Genomic DNA, 19161 nt, shown 5'->3' with positions numbered 1-19161 from the left:
GTGAGAGAGAGGGAAGGGGAGAGTGAGGTGAAGGAGTGAGAGAGAGGGAAGGAGAGAATGAGAGGAAGGAGTGAGAGAGAGGGAAGGGGAGAGTGAGGGGAAGGAGTGAGAGAGAGGGAAGGGGAGAGTGAGAGGAAGGAGTGAGAGAGAGAGGGGAGCGGAAAGAGAGGGAAGGGGAGAGAGAGTGGGGGGAAGGTGAAAGAGTTGTTGAGAGGAGTGATGGGGAAGGAGTGAGAGAGAGCGAGGGGAAGCGGAGAGAAAGAGTGAGGAAGGAGAGGGAAAGAGAGGGGAAGGGAAAAGAGAAAGTTGGGAATGTGAAAGAGCGGGAGGGGAAGGGGAGAGGGTGGGAGCAGGGGGAAACCTGAAAAGAAATGGAAAAGAAAGAGAGAGAGAAGAGGGAAGGGAGGGAGGGGACGAAAGAGAGGGAGGAAGCAGAGGAAAGCGGAGAGTGAAAAGCGGAGAGAGGGGGACGGAGAGACAGTGAGGGGAGAGGGTTAGAGAGGGGAATGAGTGAGTGTAATGTCTGTAAGCTTGTAATGTCTGTAGCTCCACACTGTGAATGTGGACATATTGTGTACTGCAACTGCAGAGTTAATAATTAAACAGAATCAGGCAGATTTCCGGAGGCTTCCGAGAGAGCTGCCTGCCTTGTTAGGAGCTGTGTGTGCTGTGCTCTGTGAATATATCACAGTGAGAGACGGGGAAAGCGAGATAGTGGGAAAGGGAGAGAGGTAGGAAGGAGTGAGAGAGAGTTGGAAATGGGAGACAGGGAGGAAGAGAGAGCGGAAGGGGGGAGAGAGAGGGGGAGGGGAAAGAGAGGGAGGGGACAGAGAGAGGGGGAAGGAGAGAGATAGAGAGAGAGGAAAGGATAAGAGAGTGGAATAGGAGAGAGCGGAAGGGGAGAGAGAGAAGGGAAGAGGAGAGAGGGAGGGATAGAGAGAGAAAGGAAGGGGAGAGAGAGGGAGAATGGGAGAATCTGAAAAAAAAGGGAAAAGAGAGAGAGAGGAGGGAGGGGAGGGAAGAGAGAGCAGGGGAGAGTGGGGGATGGAAGAGGGCGAGAGATGGGAATGTGAGAGACGGGAAAAGCGAGAAAGCGGAAAAAAGATGTAAAATATGTCAAGCAGAGAGTGAGAGAATGTTGTGAGGGGAGCCTGTTGTTGCAGGGTCAGTCTCAGAGATGTTGAATATTTATAATTAAAGCCCTTGTTAATTGACAGTGAATTTAAATACTGAACTAATTTTGAGTAGGCCCCAGTGAGATTTGAACCCATGATCCCTGGTTTACTAGACCAGTGCTCTAACCCCTGAGCTATGGAACCACCAGCCCTGGGCTGTGGGTCATTCCCCAGTTAGTGCTGTGTGTTTGAAGAATGAGGAGGGGTCAGTGAAACGCTCAGATTGTGTCTCATCCCCCAGACTCCTGCCTCCGTCTCTTCAATATTCGCCTCTCAACATCGATATATCGGGTCTTTCACGTAGTAAAACATCCCAAGGCAACTCAGTCACACTCTGCCTCAATCTCTCTGTCTCTCTGTCTCTCTGTCTCTGTCTCTTTCTTTCTGTCTCTCACCTTCTCACTATGTCCCTCGAAGGGAGAGGGTAGAGCGGGAGAAGGGGAGAGAGAGGGAGAAGGGGAGAGAGAGGGGGGATGGGAGAGATGGGGAGGGGGAGAGTCTGATGGGAAAGGGGAGAGCGAGTGCGAGGGAATGAAAGGGAGGATGGAGGGGAGTGGAGACTGTGGAGGGGATAGAGAAGGTGAGTGAGAGGAGAGAGAGAGGTGGGGAGAAAATAAAAAGGGAGAGGGGAAGGAGTGAGCGAGAAGGGAATGGGAGAGAGAGAGGGAAGGAGTGAGCGAGAGAGGGGAGGGGAAAGAGAGGGAAGGGGAGAGAGAGTGGGGGGAAGGTGAAAGAGATGTTGAGAGGAGTGATGGGGAAGGAGTGAGAGAGAGAGAGGGGAAGGGGAGAGAAAGAGTGGGGAAGGAGAGGGAAAGAGAGGGGAAGGGAAAAGAGAAAGTTGGGAATGTGAAAGAGCGGGAGGGGAAGGGGAGAGAGTGGGAGCAGGGGGAAACCTGAAAAGAAATGGAAAAGAGAGAGAGAGGAGGGAGGGGACGAAAGAGAGGGAGGAAGGAGAGGGAAGCGGAGAGTGAAAAGCGGAGAGAGGGGGAAGGAGAGACAGTGAGGGGAGAGGGTTAGAGAGGGGAATGAGTGAGTGTAATGTCTGTAAGCTTGTAATGTTTGTCGCTCCACACTGTGGATGTGGACATATTGTGTACTGCAACTGCAGAGTTAATAATTAAACTGAACCAGGCAGATTTCCGGAGGCTTCCGAGAGAGCTGCCTGCCTTGTTAGGAGCTGTGTGTGCTGTGCTCTGTGAATATATCACAGTGAGAGACGGGGAAAGCGAGATAGTGGGAAAGGGAGAGAGGTAGGAAGGAGTGAGAGAGAGTTGGAAATGGGAGACAGGGAGGAAGAGAGAGCGGAAGGGGAGAGAGAGAGGGGGAGGGGAAAGAGAGGGAGGGGACAGAGAGAGGGGGAAGGAGAGAGATAGAGAGAGAGGAAAGGATGAGAGCGGGGAATAGGAGAGAGCGGAAGGGGAGAGAAAGAGATGGAAGGCGAGAGAGGAAGGGGAGAGAGAGAAGGGAAGAGGAGAGAGAGGGAGAATGGGAGAATCTGAAAAAAAAGGGAAAAGAGAGAGAGAGGAGGGAGGGGAGGGAAGAGAGGGCAGGGGAGAGTGGGGGATGGAAGAGGGCGAGAGATGGGAATGTGAGAGACGGGAAAAGCGAGAAAGCGGAAAAAAGATGTAAAACATGTCAAGCAGAGAGAGAGAGAATGTTGTGAGGGGAGCTTGTTGTTCCAGGGTCAGTCTCAGAGATGTTGAATAATTATAATTAAAGCCCTTGTTAATTCACAGTGAATTTAAATACTGAACTAATTTTGAGTAGGCCTCAGAGAGATTTGAACCCACGACCCCTGGTTTACTACACCAGTGCTCTAACCCCTGAGCTATGCAACCACCTGTTGTGGGCTGTGGGTCATTCCCCAGTTAGTGCTGTGTGTTTGAAGAATGAGGAGGGGTCAGTGAAACGCTCAGATTGTGTCTCATCCCCCAGACTCCTGCCTCCGTCTCTTCAATATTCACTTCTCAACATCGATATATCGGGTCTTTCACGTAGTAAAACATCCCAAGGCAACTCAGTCACAATCTGCCCCAATCTCTCAGTCTCTCTCAATCTCTCTGTGTCTCTGTGTATCTTTCTCAGTCTCTCTCTCTCTGTCTTTCTTTCTCACTCTCTCTCTGTCTCTCTATCACTTTGTCTCTCTGTCTCTCTCTCTCTCTCTCTCACTCACTCTCTCTCTGTTTCTCTCTCTTTTTCAGTCTCTCTCTCTGTCTCTCTATCACTTTCTTTCTGTCGCTCACTGTCTCTCGAGCTGGAAGGGGTTAGAGAGGGGGAAGGGGAAAGTCAGAAGGGAAAGGAGAGAGAGAGAGAGAGAGGGAGGGGAGAGATTGAGGAGTGAGTAGAGAGAGAGGAGCGGAGAGTGGGAAGGGGAGAAAGTGGGGCAAAGGAACAGGGAGAGGGAAGGAGTGAGTGAGGGGGGAAGGCGAGAGAGAGAGAGAGAGAGATGGAGAGAGGAGCGTGTCAGTAGTTGTTATTACATCGATAGTCCACTAGGTGGGGGTCTATTAGAGGAAGAGAGAGGGAACGGGAGAGTGAGGGGAAGCAGTGAGAGAGAGGGAAGGGGAGAGTGAGGGGAAGGAGTGAGAGAGAGGGAAGGGGAGAGTGAGGTGAAGGAGTGAGAGAGAGGGAAGGGGAGAGTGAGGGGAAGGAGTGAGAGAGAGGGAAGGGGAGAGTGAGGTGAAGGAGTGAGAGAGAGGGAAGGAGAGAATGAGAGGAAGGAGTGAGAGAGAGGGAAGGGGAGAGTGAGGGGAAGGAGTGAGAGAGAGGGATGGGGAGAGTGAGAGGAAGGAGTGAGAGAGAGGGAAGGGGAGAGTGAGGGGAAGGAGTGAGAGAGAGGGAAGGGGAGAGTGAGAGGAAGGAGTGAGAGAGAGTGGGGAGCGGAAAGAGAGGGAAGGGGAGAGAGAGTGGGGGGAAGGTGAAAGAGTTGTTGAGAGGAGTGATGGGGAAGGAGTGAGAGAGAGAGAGGGGAAGCGGAGAGAAAGAGTGGGGAAGGAGAGGGAAAGAGAGGGGAAGGGAAAAGAGAAAGTTGGGAATGTGAAAGAGCGGGAGGGGAAGGGGAGAGGGTGGGAGCAGGGGGAAACCTGAAAAGAAATGGAAAAGAAAGAGAGAGAGAAGAGGGAAGGGAGGGAGGGGACGAAAGAGAGGGAGGAAGCAGAGGAAAGCGGAGAGTGAAAAGCGGAGAGAGGGGGACGGAGAGACAGTGAGGGGAGAGGGTTAGAGAGGGGAATGAGTGAGTGTAATGTCTGTAAGCTTGTAATGTTTGTCGCTCCACACTGTGAATGTGGACATATTGTGTACTGCAACTGCAGAGTTAATAATTAAACTGAACCAGGCAGATTTCCGGAGGCTTCCGAGAGAGCTGCCTGCCTTGTTAGGAGCTGTGTGTGCTGTGCTCTGTGAATATATCACAGTGAGTGACGGGGAAAGCGAGATAGTGGGAAAGGGAGAGAGGTAGGAAGGAGTGAGAGAGAGTTGGAAATGGGAGACAGGGAGGAAGAGAGAGTGGAAGGGGGGAGAGAGAGGGGGAGGGGAAAGAGAGGGAGGGGACAGAGAGAGGGGGAAGGAGAGAGATAGAGAGAGAGGAAAGGATAAGAGAGTGGAATAGGAGAGAGCGGAAGGGGAGAGAAAGAGATGGAAGGCGAGAGAGGAAGGGGAGATGGAAGGCGAGAGAGGAAGGGGAGAGAGAGAAGGGAAGAGGAGAGAGGGAGGGATAGAGAGAGAAAGGAAGGGGAGAGAGAGGGAGAATGGGAGAATCTGAAAAAAAAGGGAAAAGAGAGAGAGAGGAGGGAGGGGAGGGAAGAGAGAGCAGGGGAGAGTGGGGGATGGAAGAGGGCGAGAGATGGGAATGTGAGAGACGGGAAAAGCGAGAAAGCGGAAAAAAGATGTAAAATATGTCAAGCAGAGAGTGAGAGAATGTTGTGAGGGGAGCCTGTTGTTGCAGGGTCAGTCTCAGAGATGTTGAATATTTATAATTAAAGCCCTTGTTAATTGACAGTGAATTTAAATACTGAACTAATTTTGAGTAGGCCCCAGTGAAATTTGAACCCATGACCCCTGGTTTACTAGACCAGTGCTCTAACCCCTGAGCTATGGGTCATTCCCCAGTTAGTGCTTTGTGTTTGAAGAATGAGGAGGGGTCAGTGAAACGCTCAGATTGTGTCTCATCCCCCAGACTCCTGCCTCCGTCTCTTCAATATTCACCTCTCAACATCGATATATCGGGTCTTTCACGTAGTAAAACATCCCAAGGCAACTCAGTCACACTCTGCCTCAATCTCTCTGTCTCTCTGTGTCTCTGTGTATCTTTCTCAGTCTCTCTCTCTCTCTCTCTGTCTTCCTTTCTCACTCTCTCTCTGCCTCAATCTCTCTGTGTCTCTGTGTATTTTTCTCAGTCTCTCTCTCTCTGTCTTTCTTTCTCACTCTCTCTCTGTCTCTCAATCACTTTGTCTCTCTGTCTCTCTCTCTCTCTCTCTCACTCACTCTCTCTCTGTTTCTCTCTCTTTTTCAGTCTCTCTCCCTGTCTCTCTATCACTTTCTCTCTGTCGCTCACTGTCTCTCGAGCCGGAAGGGGTTAGAGAGGGGGAAGAGGAAAGTCAGAAGGGAAAGGAGAGAGAGAGAGAGAGAGAGGGAGGGGAGAGATTGAGGAGTGAGTAGAGAGAGGAGCGGAGAGTGGGAAGGGGAGAAAGTGAGGGAAAGGAACAGGGAGAGGGAAGGAGTGAGTGAGGGGGAAGGCGAGAGAGAGAGAGAGAGAGATGAAGAGAGAGGAGCGTGTCGGTAGTTGTTATTACATCGATAGTCCACTAGGTGGGGGTCTATTAGAGGAAGAGAGAGGGAAGGGGAGAGTGAGGGGAAGGAGTGAGAGAGAGGGAAGGGGAGAGTGAGGGGAAGGAGTGAGAGAGAGGGAAGGGGAGAGTGAGGGGAAGGAGTGAGAGAGAGGGAAGGGGAGAGTGAGGGGAAGGAGTGAGAGAGAGGGAAGGGGAGAGTGAGAGGAAGGAGTGAGAGAGAGGGAAGGGGAGAGTGAGGGGAAGGAGTGAGAGAGAGGGAAGGGGAGAGTGAGAGGAAGGAGTGAGAGAAAGGGAAGAGGTGAGTGAAGGAAAGGAGTGAGAGAGAAGGAAAGGGAGAGTGAGGGGAAGGAGTGAGAGAGAGGTAAGGGGAGAGTGAGGGGAAGGAGTGAGAGAGAGAGAAGCAGAGAGTGGGGGAAGGAGTGAGAGAGAGGGAAGGGGAGAGTGAGGGGAAGGAGAGAGAGAGAGGGAAGGGGAGAGTGAGGGGAAGGAGTGAGAGAGAGGGAAGGGGAGAGTGAAGGGAAGGTGTGAGAGAGAAGGAAGGGGAGAGTGAGGGGAAGGAGTGAGAGAGAGGGAAGGGGAGAGTGAGGGGAAGGAGTGAGAGAGAGGGAAGGGGAGAGTGAGGGGAAGGAGTGAGAGAGAGGGAGGAGGAGAGTGAGGGGAAGGAGTGAGAGAGAGACGGGGAAGAGGAGAGACAGAGGGAACAACAACAATAATGTGTATTTATATAGTGCCTTTAACGTAGTGAAACGTCCCAAGGTGCTCCACAGGAGGATTATGGGATAAAAATTTGACACCGAACCACAAAAGTAGAAATTAGCGCAGGTGAAGAGGTTGGTTTTAAGGAGCATCTTGAAGGAGGAAAGAGAGGTAGAGAGGTGGAGAGGTTTAGGGAGGGAGTTCTAGAGCTTGGGGCCCAGACAACAGAAGGCAAGGCCACCGATGGTGGAGCGATTATAATCAGGGATGGTCAAGAGTGCAGAATTAGAGGAGTGCAGACATCTCGGGGGGTTGTGGGGCTGGAGGGAATTACAGAGATAGTGAGGGGTGTCGGGCTGGAGGAGGTTACAGAGATAGGGAGGGGTGTAGGGGCCATGGAGGGATTTGTATACAAGGAAGAGAATTTTGAAATCGAGGCGTTGCTTAACCGGGAGCCAATGTAGGTCAGCGAGCACAGGGGGTGATGGGTGAGTGGGACTGGGTGTGAGTTTGGACACAGGGTCAGTGAGCACAGTGGGTGATGGGTGAGTGGGACTCGGTTTGAGTTAGGACACGGGGGCAGCGAGCACAGGGGGTGATGGGTGAGTGGGACTCGGTGCGAGTTAGGACACGGGGCAGTGAGCACAGGGGGTGATGGGTGAGCGGGACTCGGTGCGAGTTAGGACACGGGGGCAGCGAGCACAGGGGGTGATGGGTGAGTGGGACTGGGTGTGAGTTAGGACACGGGGGCAGTGAGCACAGGGGGTGATGGGTGAGTGGGACTCGGTGCGAGTTAGGACATGGGGCAGCCAAATTTTGGATCACCTCTAGTTTACGACGGGTAGAATGTGGGAAGGAGTGAGAGAGAGAATCAGAGAATCATGAACATTTACAGCACGGGGAGGAGGCCATTCGCCCATCGTGTCCGCACCGGCCGACCAAGAGCTACCCAGCCTAATCCCACTTTCCAGCTCTCGGTCCGTAGCCCTGTAGGATACGACACTTCAAGTGTACATCCAAGTACTTTTTAAATGTGGTGAGGGTTTCTGCCTCTACCACCCTTTCAGGCCGTGAGTTCCAGACCCCCACCATCCTCTGGGTGAAGACATTTCCCCTCAAATCCCCTCTAAACCTCCCCCCAATTACTTTAAATCTGTGCCCCCTGGTTATTGACCTCTCTGCTAAGGGGAAATAGGTCCTTCCTATCCACTCTATCCAGGCCCCTCATAATTTTATACACCTCAATTAAATCTTCCCTCAGCCTCCTCTGTTCCGAGGAAAACAACCCCAGCCTATCCAATCTTTCCTCATGGCTAAAGTTTTCCAGTCCCGGCAACATCCTGGTAAATCTCCTCTGCACCCTCTCCAGTGCAATCACATCCTTCCTGTAATGTGGTGACCAGAACTGCACGCAGTACTCCAGCTGTGGCCTAACCAGTGTTGTGTACAGTTCGAGCGTAACCACAGGGCGGGGGTAAGGTGTGCATTTAATAAATTTGGTGAATTTACAGAGTGCCCTCCGAGGGTCAAACCGATGTGGCCGTGGGATTCATTATTTGTGGAAAATCCCAACTGGATCATCTTGTGTCCATTGCCGCATCTTGAGCCTAAAACCAGCGAAGGCAGGAACTGGGAAATGTCAGGATATCGCAGGAAGGATGTGATTGTACTGGAGAGGGTGCAGAGGAGATTTACCAGGATGTTGGCGGGACTGGAGAATTTTAGCGACGAGGGAAGATTGGATCGGCTGGGGTTGTTTTCTTTGGAACAGAGGAGGCTGAGGGGAGACCTCCATTCCTTCACCCAGAGGGTGGTGGGGGTCTGGAACTCACGGCCTGAAAGGGTGGTAGAGGCAGAAACCCTCACCACATTTAAAAGGTACTTGGATGTGCACTTGAAGTGCCGTAAGCTACAGGGCTACGCACCGAGAGCTGGAAAGTGGGATCAGGCTGGGATCATATCATCATCATCGGCAGTCCCTCGGAATCGAGGAAGACTTGCTCCCACTCGTAACATGAGTCCTGAGGTGACTGAAATGGTCACCTTCCGTGCTGTAAGTTTCTATGAGTCGGTGATATATCGGTGTCTCTGAGACTGGATGTGGAAAAGGTGGGATACAGACTGGGGGTGGGAAGTGAAAGTACTGTGGGCAGATTATAAAGTGCGGAGTGAGTGGTTCCTGTTGATGGTGTCGGCCTGTCGCCGATTGACGGTCAATTCAGTAACAGAAGCCAAAATTGAATAGGCCCCAGTGAGATTTGGTGCAAAGGTAAAGCGGAGGGACGCTGAGAAGTCCAGGAACCCACTGCGTTCCAATAAGTTGTTTGCAACTGTGGAACCCATGTGAGCGTTCTTTCGCGGCCAATGATGTACTATCATATGGGGTCGGGGGTACGTTAAAACAAGCCAAAGTAGCGGGTGAACACCAACCGGTCGTATATGTATCTGACAAAGTACTTGTAGCAAGTGATGTGTTACCACACGAGGTCGGGAGTGTTGTACACCAAACCAAAGTAGCGGGCGAGCCCCAACCGGTTGTACATGTATCCTGTAAGTTACCCAAGGCAGTAGCCTGCGTTCATGGGGCAAAAGAGAGGCACCAACGAGGGTCCCAATATGTGCCCGAGTCAGACAAGCTGCCCATCCCACAGTTTTGGGAGAGCAGAGGCAGCATTATCAAGGCTTTGTTTGGAATATGTCTAACACTGTGTGTGCTCTGTAACATGATCCGCCACGGGCCAGGCACTGAGAATGGCGCTGATGCCCTCAGTTGACCAACCTTGCCCACCCCCCGGGGTGGAAACGGCGCAGCCCACAGACCTGCTCGTTGTTACGGAAGTGCGAGAAAGCGATGGGTCCACCGTAAGGGCCCCCTCAGTTTAGGCCCTGGACCAGCCAGGGTCCCACATTACCGCCTGCTCACGGCGAACCGCCAGACGGGAGTGTTGCAGCTTATCCGTCGCAAAGACGTAATGCTCATCCCATCAGATTGCCCCCCCCCCCTGTGGGGCAAACCCTGCAACGTGTTACAAAGAAAGGCAGGGAGGCTACACACAGTCGGTGGTGCGGGAACCTCCGTACTACGGCCCAGGATCCACGGGGGACCACACGGCCTCCCGCTACCACTGAAAGTCTCAGGGCCGTATCGGCCCATCCTGGGCTCTCCAGGCCTTAGGGCCAGCGACAATAGTCCGCAGCGGGCAGCCCAGATCACCAAGCCGAGCACCACACGTGTCGCGGTAGACTCCCTACAGACCCCGGCTGTCCCGGGTTGCTACGCAGTCACCGGACAGAGTCGCTCAGGACCGAGCCTTCCGCCTGCTATCAGCAGAGAATGCACCACGATCGTACGGCCCCCCTCCACGCCACATCAGAATAAGTGACGTGGACAATATTCAGGGCCCCCAGATGGGGCCGAGAGCACTGTGTGAGACAAAGAGGGGAATGGAGTGTGTGTGTGTGTGTGATGAAAATGGAGTGTTTGGTTGTGAAACCATGTACTGAGCAAACGCAGAAAGCGTTTGGACCAGACCAGACTGCAAACTATCGATAAGCAGGCCACCATTGTGAAAGGACCTGGCCACGTCTGTCCCATCACACCAGGCACTCGGCCGGGCAGCAACGTTCCGACCAACTCACCCAGGCCAGGAATTCAAATCAGGTGATCGACCCGGGGACACAGGGCGTCATATCGCCTCAACTTGCAAATAACTGGTACATGAGCCTTTGGAGGGGGCGGGGGGGGGGAGTGATGTTATGTATGCACCTAAACCTCACCAATATGTCAGACTTGCCACTAGGGGGCACACCTGTGGGAGGCCTAAGGGTCACTTGTGCACCCTGGGACAAGCAGGTACATAAGGTGATCCACCATGCTGCTTCCCCACTCTGGGGTCTCAATAAAGAGACCAAGGTCACAATAGTTTCAGCTTACGATACGGTCCCGTGGATTTATTCTGAACATAACAGTGATGGGGAGGGCAGAGAGAGATTTGGAAGGGGAAGAGAGAGTGTGAGGGAGACAAGGAGAGGAGAGGGGAGCCTGTTGTTCCAGGGTCGGTCTCAGAGCTGGTTTATATTTATAATTAAAGCCCTTGTTAATTGACGGTGAATTTAATAAATAAGCTGATCTTGAGTAGGCCCCAGTGAGATTTGAACTCACGACGCCTGGTTTACTAGACCAGTGCTCTAACCCCTGAGCTATGGAGCCACCTGCTCTGAGAAAGACAGGGGAAGGAGCAGGAAAGAGAGGGGAAGGGAAAAGAGAGAGTGGAAGGAGTGAGAGAGAGGGGGAAGGGGAGACAGAGAAGGAAGGAGTGAGAGAGAGGGGGAAGGAGGGGGAAGAGGAAGAGAGGGAGGGAAAGGAGTGAGAGGGGTAAAGGGGAGAGAGTGTGTGGAAGGGAGGGAGAGAGTGTGGAAGGGAGGGAGAGAGTAGAAGGAGTGAGAAAGGGAGGGGAGGGGAAGAGAGGGGAGGAGGAGTGAGAGAGAGAGGGGAAGTGGAGAGAGAGTGGAAGGAGTGAGAGAGGGGGAAGGGGAGAGAGATGGGGATAGGAGAAATAGGAACGAGAAAGAGAGGGAGAAGGGGAGAATCTGAAAAGAAAGGGAAAAGGGAGAGACAGAGGAGGTAGGGGTGGAGAGAGAGGGGAGGAGAGAGGGAAAGGGAGAGTGAAAAGGCAGAACGGGAGGGGGAGAGAGGGTGGAGAGAGTGGGTAGGGGTATGAGGGGGAGGGGAGAGAGAGGGAAGATAGAGGAGGAAGGAGAGAGAGGGAAGGAGTGCGCGGTGAATAAAAGTGAGAGAGAAGGGGAGAGAGGGGAAGTGGAGAGTGAGAAAAGGGAAGGGTTAGAGAGAGGCGGGAAGGGGAAGGTGATCGTGGAGGAGTGGGAAAGAGAAGTGAAGGGGAAAGGGAGAGAGAAAGAGTGGCGAGGGGAAAGAGAGGGGACGGAGAGAGAGAGAGTGAAAGGGTGGGGGAGAGAGGGGGAGGGGAGTCTGTGAGGGACGGGGAAAGTTCAATAGCGGGAAAAAGATGCAGAACGGGAAGGGAGAGCGATATCACTGGAGACAAAAGGAGATTGTTGCTCCAGGGTCAGTCTCAAAGCTGTTTAATAGCCTTGTTAATTGAGGGTGAATTTAAATATTGAGTTAACTTTGAGGAGGCCCCATTGAGATTTGAACTCATGACCGCTGGTTTACAAGACCAGTGCTCTAACCCCTGAGCTATGGAGCCTCCTGTTTGAGGAGTTACAGGGGAAGGAACAGGAAAGAGAGGGGAAGGGAAAAGAGAGCGTGGAAGGAGTGAGAGAGATGGGGAAGGGGAAAGAGAGGAAGGGGAGAGAGAGGAAGACGGAGTGAGAGAGAGAGGAATGGGAGAGAAGGAGAGGGGGAGGGGAGAGACGGGAAGGGGAGAGAGATGGGAAGACGAGAGAGGGAGGGGGCAGGGGAGAGAGAAAGGAAGGGGAGACAGAGAGGGCGAAGGGGAGAATCGGAAAAGAATGGTAAAGAGAGAGAGTGGAGGGAGGGGAGGGACGAGAGTGGAAGGGGAGAGGGAGAGTGAAAGGGAGAGTGAAAAAGCAGAGGGGGAAGGGGAGAGAGGGGGGAGAGAGGGGGAGGGGAGAGAGAGGCAAGATAGAGGAGGGAGGAGAGAGAGGGGAAGGAGTGGGGGGAGAATGACAGTAGAGAGGAAAGGGGAGAGAGAGAGAGGGAGGGGAAGGGGAGTGAGCGAGGGGAATGGTAATGTGGGAGGGGAAGGGGAGAGAGAGAGGGGGAGGGGGAAAGAGTGGGGATGAAGAGATAGAGTTAAGGGGGGGAGAGAGAGCGGAAGGACTGAGAGAGGGAAGGGGAGAGAGAAGAATAGATGGTTCTGTTGTGTATCTGTAAAGCATGCACTCCCATCTTCCGCCACCAGGAAGCACATCCCCTGAAGTCCCAAGGGATCCCAGCATCCCTTGGGAGCACTGTGTATAAGCCGGGCCCTAAGGCCTGTTCCTCACTCTGGAGTGTCTTAATAAAGACTGAGGTCACTGTTACTTTAACCTCCCTGTGTGCAGTCTCATCTGTGTTAGGAACACAACAGGTTCATTCTCTGGTTACCAACCAGTAACTAGTGGTGTGCCGCAGGGATCAGTGCTGGGACCCTAACTATTTACAATCTATATTAACCACTTGGAAGAAGGGACTGAGTGTAACGTAGACAAGTTTGCTGACGATACAAAGATGGGAGGAAAAGCAATGTGTGAGGAGGACACAAAAAATCTGCAAAGGGACATAGACAGGCTAAGTGAGTGGGCAAAAATTTGTCAGATGGAGTATAATGTTGGAAAGTGTGAGGTCATGCACTTGGGCAGAAAAAAATCAAAGGGCAAGTTATTATTTAAATGGAGAACGATCGCAAAGTGCCGCAGTACAGCGGGACCTGGGGGTTACTTGTGCATGAAACACAAAAGGTTAGTATGCAGGTACAGCAAGTGATCAGGAAGGCCAATGGTATCTTGGCCTTTATTGCAAAGGGGATGGAGTATAAAAGCAGGGAAGTCTTGCTACAGTTATACAGGGTATTGGTGAGGCCACACCTGGAGTACTGCGTGCAGTTTTGGTCTCCATATTTACGAAAGGATATACTTGCTTTGGAGGCAGTTCAGAGAAGGTTCACTCGGTTTATTCCGGGGATGAGGGGGGTTGACTTATGAGGAAAGGTTGAGGAGGTTGGGCCTCTACTCATTGGAATTCAGAAGAAGGAGAGGTGATCTTATCGAAACGTATAAGATTATGAGGGGGCTTGACAAGGTGGATGCAGAGAGGATGTTTCCACTGATGGGGGAGACTAGAACTAGGAGGCATGGTCTTAGAATAAGGGGCCGCCCATTTAAAACTGAGATGAGGAGGAGTTTCTTCTCTCAGAGGGTTGTAAATCTGTGGAATTCGCTGCCTCAGAGAGCTGTGGAAGCTGGGACATTGAATACATTTAAGACAGAGATAGACAGTTTCTTAACCGACAAGGGAATAAAGGGGCGGGCAGGGAAGTGGAGCTGAGTCCATGATGGTATTAAATGGCGGAGTAGGCTCGATGGGCCGTATGACCTACTCCTGCTCCTATTTCTTATGTTCTTATGTTTTTATCGTAGAATCTGAAAAGAAAGGGAGAAGAGACACAGAGAGTGGGTAGGGGAGAGAGGGGGAGGGGAGAGGGTGACAGAGAGGAATGAGTGAGAGACTGGGGAAAAAAGGTTACAATGGGAAGGGAGGAGAGAGTGTAAGAGACGGGGAAGTGTAGACAGGGAGCTTGTTGTTTCAGGGTCGGTCTTTGAGCTGTTCAATTTTTATAATTAAAGTCCTTGTTAATTGACAGTGAACTTAAATACTGAGCTAATTTTGAGTAGGTCCCAGTGAGATTTGAACCCACGACCCCTGGTTTACTAGACCAGTGCTCTAACCCCTGAGCTATGGAGCCACCTGCTTTGTGAAAAGACAAGGGGAAGGAGCAGGAAAGGGAGGGGAAGGGAAAAGAGAGAATGGAAGGAGTGAGAGAGAGGGGGAAGGGGAGAGTAAGAGATGGAAGGGGAGAGGGGGGAAGGGGAGAGAGATGGGAAGGCAAGAGAGGGAGGAGGCAAGGGAGAGAGAAAGGAAGGGGAGAGAGAGGGAGAACGGGAGATTCTGAAAAGAAAGGGAAAAGAGAGCGAGAGAGGAAGGAGGGGAGGGAGGGAAGTGGAGAGTGAAAAGGCGAGGGGAAGGGGAGAGAGGGTGGAGAGACTGGGTCAGCGAAAGAGACAGAATGAGAGAGTGGATAGCTGAGAGAGAGGGTGAGGCGATGGAGGGGGGAGAGGGGAATGAGTGAGAGCTGGGAAAGCGAGATCGTGGGAAAAAGATGTAGAACAGGTCATGATGGGGAAGAGAGAGACAGGAGTCTGTTGTTCCAGGGTTGGTCTCAGAGCTGTTGAATATTTATAATTAAACCCCTTGTTAATTGACAGTAAATTTAAACAATGAGCTAATTTTGAGTAGGCGCCAGTGAGATTTGAACCCGCGACCCCTGGTTTACTAGACCAGTGCTCTAACCCCTGACCTATGGAGCCACCTGCCCTGGGCTGTGGGTCATTCCCCAGTTAGTGCTGTGTGTTTGAAGAATGAGGAGGGGTCAGTGAAACGCTCAGATTGTGTCTCATCCCCCAGACTCCTGCCTCCGTCTCTTCAATATTCACTTCTCAACATCGATATATCGGGTCTTTCACGGAGTAAAACATCCCAAGGCAACTCACTCACTCCTTCCCCTCTCTCTGTCTCTCAGTCTCTCTGTGTCTCTGTGTATCTTTCTCAGTCTCTCTCTCTCTCTCTCTGTCTTCCTTTCTCACTCTCTCTCTGCCTCAATCTCTCTTTGTCTCTGTGTATTTTTCTCAGTCTCTCTCTCTCTGTCTTTCTTTCTCACTCTCTCTCTGTCTCTCTATCACTTTGTCTCTCTGTCTCTCTCTCTCTCACTCACTCACTCTCGCTCTGTTTCTCTCTCTTTCTCAGTCTCTCTCTCTCTGTCTCTCAATCACTTTCTCTCTGTCGCTCACTGTCTCTCGAGCTGGAAGGGGTTAGAGGGGGGAAGGGGAAAGTCAGAAGGGAAAGGAGAGAGAGGGAGGGAGGGGAGAGATTGAGGAGTGAGTGGAGAGAGAGGAGCGGAGAGTGGGAAGGGGAGAAAGCGGGGGAAAGGAACAGGGAGAGGGAAGGAGAGAGTGAGGGGGGAAGGCGAGAGAGAGAGAGAGAGAGATGGAGAGAGAGAGGAGCGTGTCAGTAGTTGTTATTACATCGATAGTCCACTAGGTGGGGCTCTATTAGAGGAAGAGAGAGGGAAGGGGAGAGAGAGGTGAAGGAGTGAGAGAGAGGGAAGGGGAGAGTGATGGGAAGGAGTGAGAGAGAGGGAAGGGGAGAGTGAGGGGAAGGAGTGAGAGAGAGGGAAGGGGAGAGTGAGGGGAAGGAGTGAGAGAGAGGGAAGGGGATGGAGTGAGAGAGAGGGAAGGGGAGAGTGTGGGGAAGGAGTGAGAGAGAGACGGGGAAGAGGAGAGACAGAGGGAACACCAACAATAATGTATATTTATATAGCGCCTTTAACGTAGTGAAACGTCCCAAGGTGCTCCACAGGAGGATTATGGGATACAAATTTGACACCGAGCCACAAAAATAGAAATTAGCGCAGGTGAAGAGATCGGTTTGAAGGAGAGTCTTGAAGGAGGAAAGAGAGGTAGAGAGGCGGAGAGGTTTCGGGAGGGAGTTCCAGAGCTTGGGGCCCAGGCAACAGAAGGCATGGCCACTGATGGTGGAGCGATTATAATCAGGGATGGTCATGAGGGCAGATATAGAGGAGTGCAGACATCTCGGGGGGTTGTGGGGCTGGAGATTACAGAGATAGGGAGGGGTGTAGGGGCTGGAGGAGGTTACAGAGATAGGGAGGGGTGTAGGGGCTGGAGATTACAGAGATAGGGAGGGTGTAGGGGCTGGAGGAGGTTACAGATATAGGGAGGGGTGTAGGAACTGGAGGAGGTTATAGAGATAGGGAGGGTGTAGGGGCTGGAGGAGGATACAGAGATAGGGAGGGGAGTAGGGGCTGGAGAAGGTTATAGAGATAGGAGGGGTGTAGACGCTGGAGGAGGTAACAGAGATAGGGAGGGGTGTAGTGCTGGAGGAAGTTACAGAGATAGGGAGGGGTGTAGGGGCTGGAGGAGGTTACAGAGATAGGGAGGGGTGTAGGGGCTGGAGGAGGTTACAGAGATAGGGAGGTGCGAGCGTCATGGAGGGATTTGTAAACAAGGATGAGAATTTTAAAATCGAGGTGTTGCTTAACCGGGAGCCAATGTAGGGCAGAGAGCACAGGGGGTGATGGGTGAGCAGGACTGGGTGTGAGTTAGGACACGGGGGCAGTGAGCACAGTGGGTGATGGGTGAGTGGGACTCGGTGCGAGTTAGGACACGGGGGCAGTGAGCACAGGGGGTGATGGGTGAGTGGGACTTGGTGCGAGTTAGGACACGGGGCAGTGAACACAGGGGGTGATGGGTGAGCGGGACTGGGTGTGAGTTAGGACACGGGGCAGTGAACACAGTGGGTGATGGGTGAGCGGGACTGGATGCGAGTTAGGACACGGGATCAGCCAAGTTTTGGATCATCTCTGGTTTATATTGGGTAGAATGTGGGAAGAATTGAGAGACAGGGGGAAGGGGAGTGAGAGGTGGGGAGCGGAAGGGGGAGAGAGAGAGACAGGAAAGGATAGAGAGTGGGTGTGGCAAGGGAGGGGGGAGACGGGCAAAGCGAGATAGCGGGAAAGGGGGTAAAAGATGCAGAATGGGGGTCGGCAGAGAGAGATTTGGATGGAGAGAAAGTGTAATTGAGACGACAACCTGTTGTTCCAGGGTCGGTATCAGAGCAGTTTAATATTTATAATTAAAGCCCTTGTTAATTGACGGTGAATTTAAATACTGACCTAATTTTGAGTATGCCCCAGTGAGATTTGAACCCACAACCCTGATTTACTAGACCAGTGCTCTAACCCCTGAGCTATGGAACCACCTGCTTTGGGAAACGCAGGGTAAGGAGCAGGAAAGAGAGGGGAAGGGAAAAGAGAGAGTGGAAGGAGTGAGAGAGAGGGGGAAGGGGAAATAGAGGGAGAGGGAAGGGTGGCGATGGAGTGAGTGAGAGAGGATAATGGATGAGAGCGGAAGGGGAGAGTAAGTGATGGAAGGGAAGAAAGGGGAAGGGGAGAGGGGGGAAGGGGAGAGAGATGGGAAGGCAAGAGAGGGAGGAGGCAAGGGAGAGAGAAAGGAAAGGGAGAGAGAGGGAGAACGGGAGACTCTGAAAAGAAAGGGAAAAGAGAGCGAGAGAGGAAGGAGGGGAGGGTGGGAGGTGGAGAGTGAAAAGGTGAGGTGAAGGGGAGAGAGGGTGGAGAGACTGGGTTGGCGAAAGAGACAGAGTGAGCGGAGAGAGGGGGTGAGAGAGTGGATAGCGGAGAGAGAGGGTGAGGCGAGGGAGGGGGAAAGGGGGAGAAGGGAATGAGTGAGAGACGGGAAAGCGATAAAAAGGTGTAGAACGGGTCGTGATGAGGAAGGGAGAGTCAGAGACACAAGAAGGAGGAGAGAGGGGGGACCCTGTTGTTGCAGGGACAGTCTTGGAGCTGTTTGATATTTATAATTAAAGCCCTTGTTAATTGACAGTGAATTTAAATACTGAGCTAATTTTGAGTCGGCCCCAGTGAGATTTGAACCCACGACCCCTGGTTTATTAGACCAGTGCTCTAACCCCAGAGCTATGGAACCACCTGCCCTGGGCTGTGGGTCATTCCCCAGTTAGTGCTGTGTGTTTGAAGAATGAGGAGGGGTCAGTGAAACGCTCAGATTGTGTCTCATCCCCCAGACTCCTGCCTCCGTCTCTTCAATATTCGCCTCTCAACATCGATATATCGGATCTTTCACGTAGTAAAACATCCCAAGGCAACTCAGTCACACTCTGTCCCAATCTCTCAGTCTCTCTCTGTCTCACTGTCTCTGTCTCTTTCTTTCTGTCTCTCACCTTCTCACTCTGTCCCTCGAGGGGAGAGGGTAGAGCGGGGAAAGGGGAGAGAGAGGGAGAAGGGGAGTGAGAGGGGGGATGGGAGAGATGGGGAGGGGGAGAGTCTGATGGGAAAGGGGAGAGCGAGAGCGAGGGAATAAAAGGGAGGATGGAGGGGAGTGGAGACTGTGGAGGGGAGAGAGAAGGTGAGGGAGAGGAGAGAGAGAGGAGGGGAGAAAATGAAAAGGGAGAGGGGAAGGAGTGAGCGAGAAGGGAATGGGAGAGAAAGAGAGGGAAGGAGTGAGCGAGAGAGGGGAGGGGAAAGAGAGGGAAGGGGAGAGAGAGTGGGGGGAAGGTGAAAGAGATGTTGAGAGGAGTGATGGGGAAGGAGTGAGAGAGAGAGAGGGGAAGGGGAGAGAAAGAGTGGGGAAGGAGAGGGAAAGAGAGGGGAAGGGAAAAGAGAAAGTTGGGAATGTGAAAGAGCGGGAGGGGAAGGGGAGAGAGTGGGAGAAGGGGGAAACCTGAAAAGAAATGGAAAAGAGAGAGAGAGAGAGGAGAGAGGGGAGGGAGGGGACGAAAGAGAGGGAGGAAGGAGAGGGAAGCGGAGAGTGAAAAGCGGAGAGAGGGGGAAGGAGAGACAGTGAGGGGAGAGGGTTAGAGAGGGGAATGAGTGAGTGTAATGTCTGTAAGCTTGTAATGTTTGTCGCTCCACACTGTGGATGTGGACATATTGTGTACTGCAACTGCAGAGTTAATAATTAAACTGAACCAGGCAGATTTCCGGAGGCTTCCGAGAGAGCTGCCTGCCTTGTTAGGAGCTGTGTGTGCTGTGCTCTGTGAATATATCACAGTGAGAGACGGGGAAAGCGAGATAGTGGGAAAGGGAGAGAGGTAGGAAGGAGTGAGAGAGAGTTGGAAATGGGAGACAGGGAGGAAGAGAGAGTGGAAGGGGAGAGAGAGAGGGGGAGGGGAAAGAGAGGGAGGGGACAGAGAG

General features: G+C 52.5%; 5 non-coding genes across 5 annotated transcripts; all 5 read right to left on the bottom strand.

The window, feature by feature from the left end:
• Positions 1 to 1246: 1246 nt before the first annotated feature.
• trnat-agu (transfer RNA threonine (anticodon AGU)) lies at positions 1247 to 1319 on the bottom strand. Its single transcript has one exon. It is a non-coding gene; the product is annotated as a tRNA-Thr (tRNA).
• Positions 1320 to 10795: 9476 nt separating this feature from the next.
• Positions 10796 to 10868, bottom strand: trnat-agu (transfer RNA threonine (anticodon AGU)). Its single transcript has one exon. It is a non-coding gene; the product is annotated as a tRNA-Thr (tRNA).
• Positions 10869 to 11810: 942 nt separating this feature from the next.
• On the bottom strand, positions 11811 to 11883 carry trnat-ugu (transfer RNA threonine (anticodon UGU)). The gene has a single exon. It is a non-coding gene; the product is annotated as a tRNA-Thr (tRNA).
• Positions 11884 to 14030: 2147 nt separating this feature from the next.
• On the bottom strand, positions 14031 to 14103 carry trnat-agu (transfer RNA threonine (anticodon AGU)). The gene has a single exon. It is a non-coding gene; the product is annotated as a tRNA-Thr (tRNA).
• Positions 14104 to 17862: 3759 nt separating this feature from the next.
• On the bottom strand, positions 17863 to 17935 carry trnai-aau (transfer RNA isoleucine (anticodon AAU)). The gene has a single exon. It is a non-coding gene; the product is annotated as a tRNA-Ile (tRNA).
• Between the last annotated feature and the right edge of the window lie 1226 nt (positions 17936 to 19161).

Source organism: Pristiophorus japonicus, unplaced genomic scaffold, assembly GCF_044704955.1.
Source record: "Pristiophorus japonicus isolate sPriJap1 unplaced genomic scaffold, sPriJap1.hap1 HAP1_SCAFFOLD_594, whole genome shotgun sequence".
Taxonomy (NCBI): Eukaryota; Metazoa; Chordata; class Chondrichthyes; family Pristiophoridae; genus Pristiophorus; species Pristiophorus japonicus.
The sequence above is the reverse complement of the archived record's forward strand: the minus strand, read 5'-3'. Positions and strand labels throughout refer to the sequence as shown.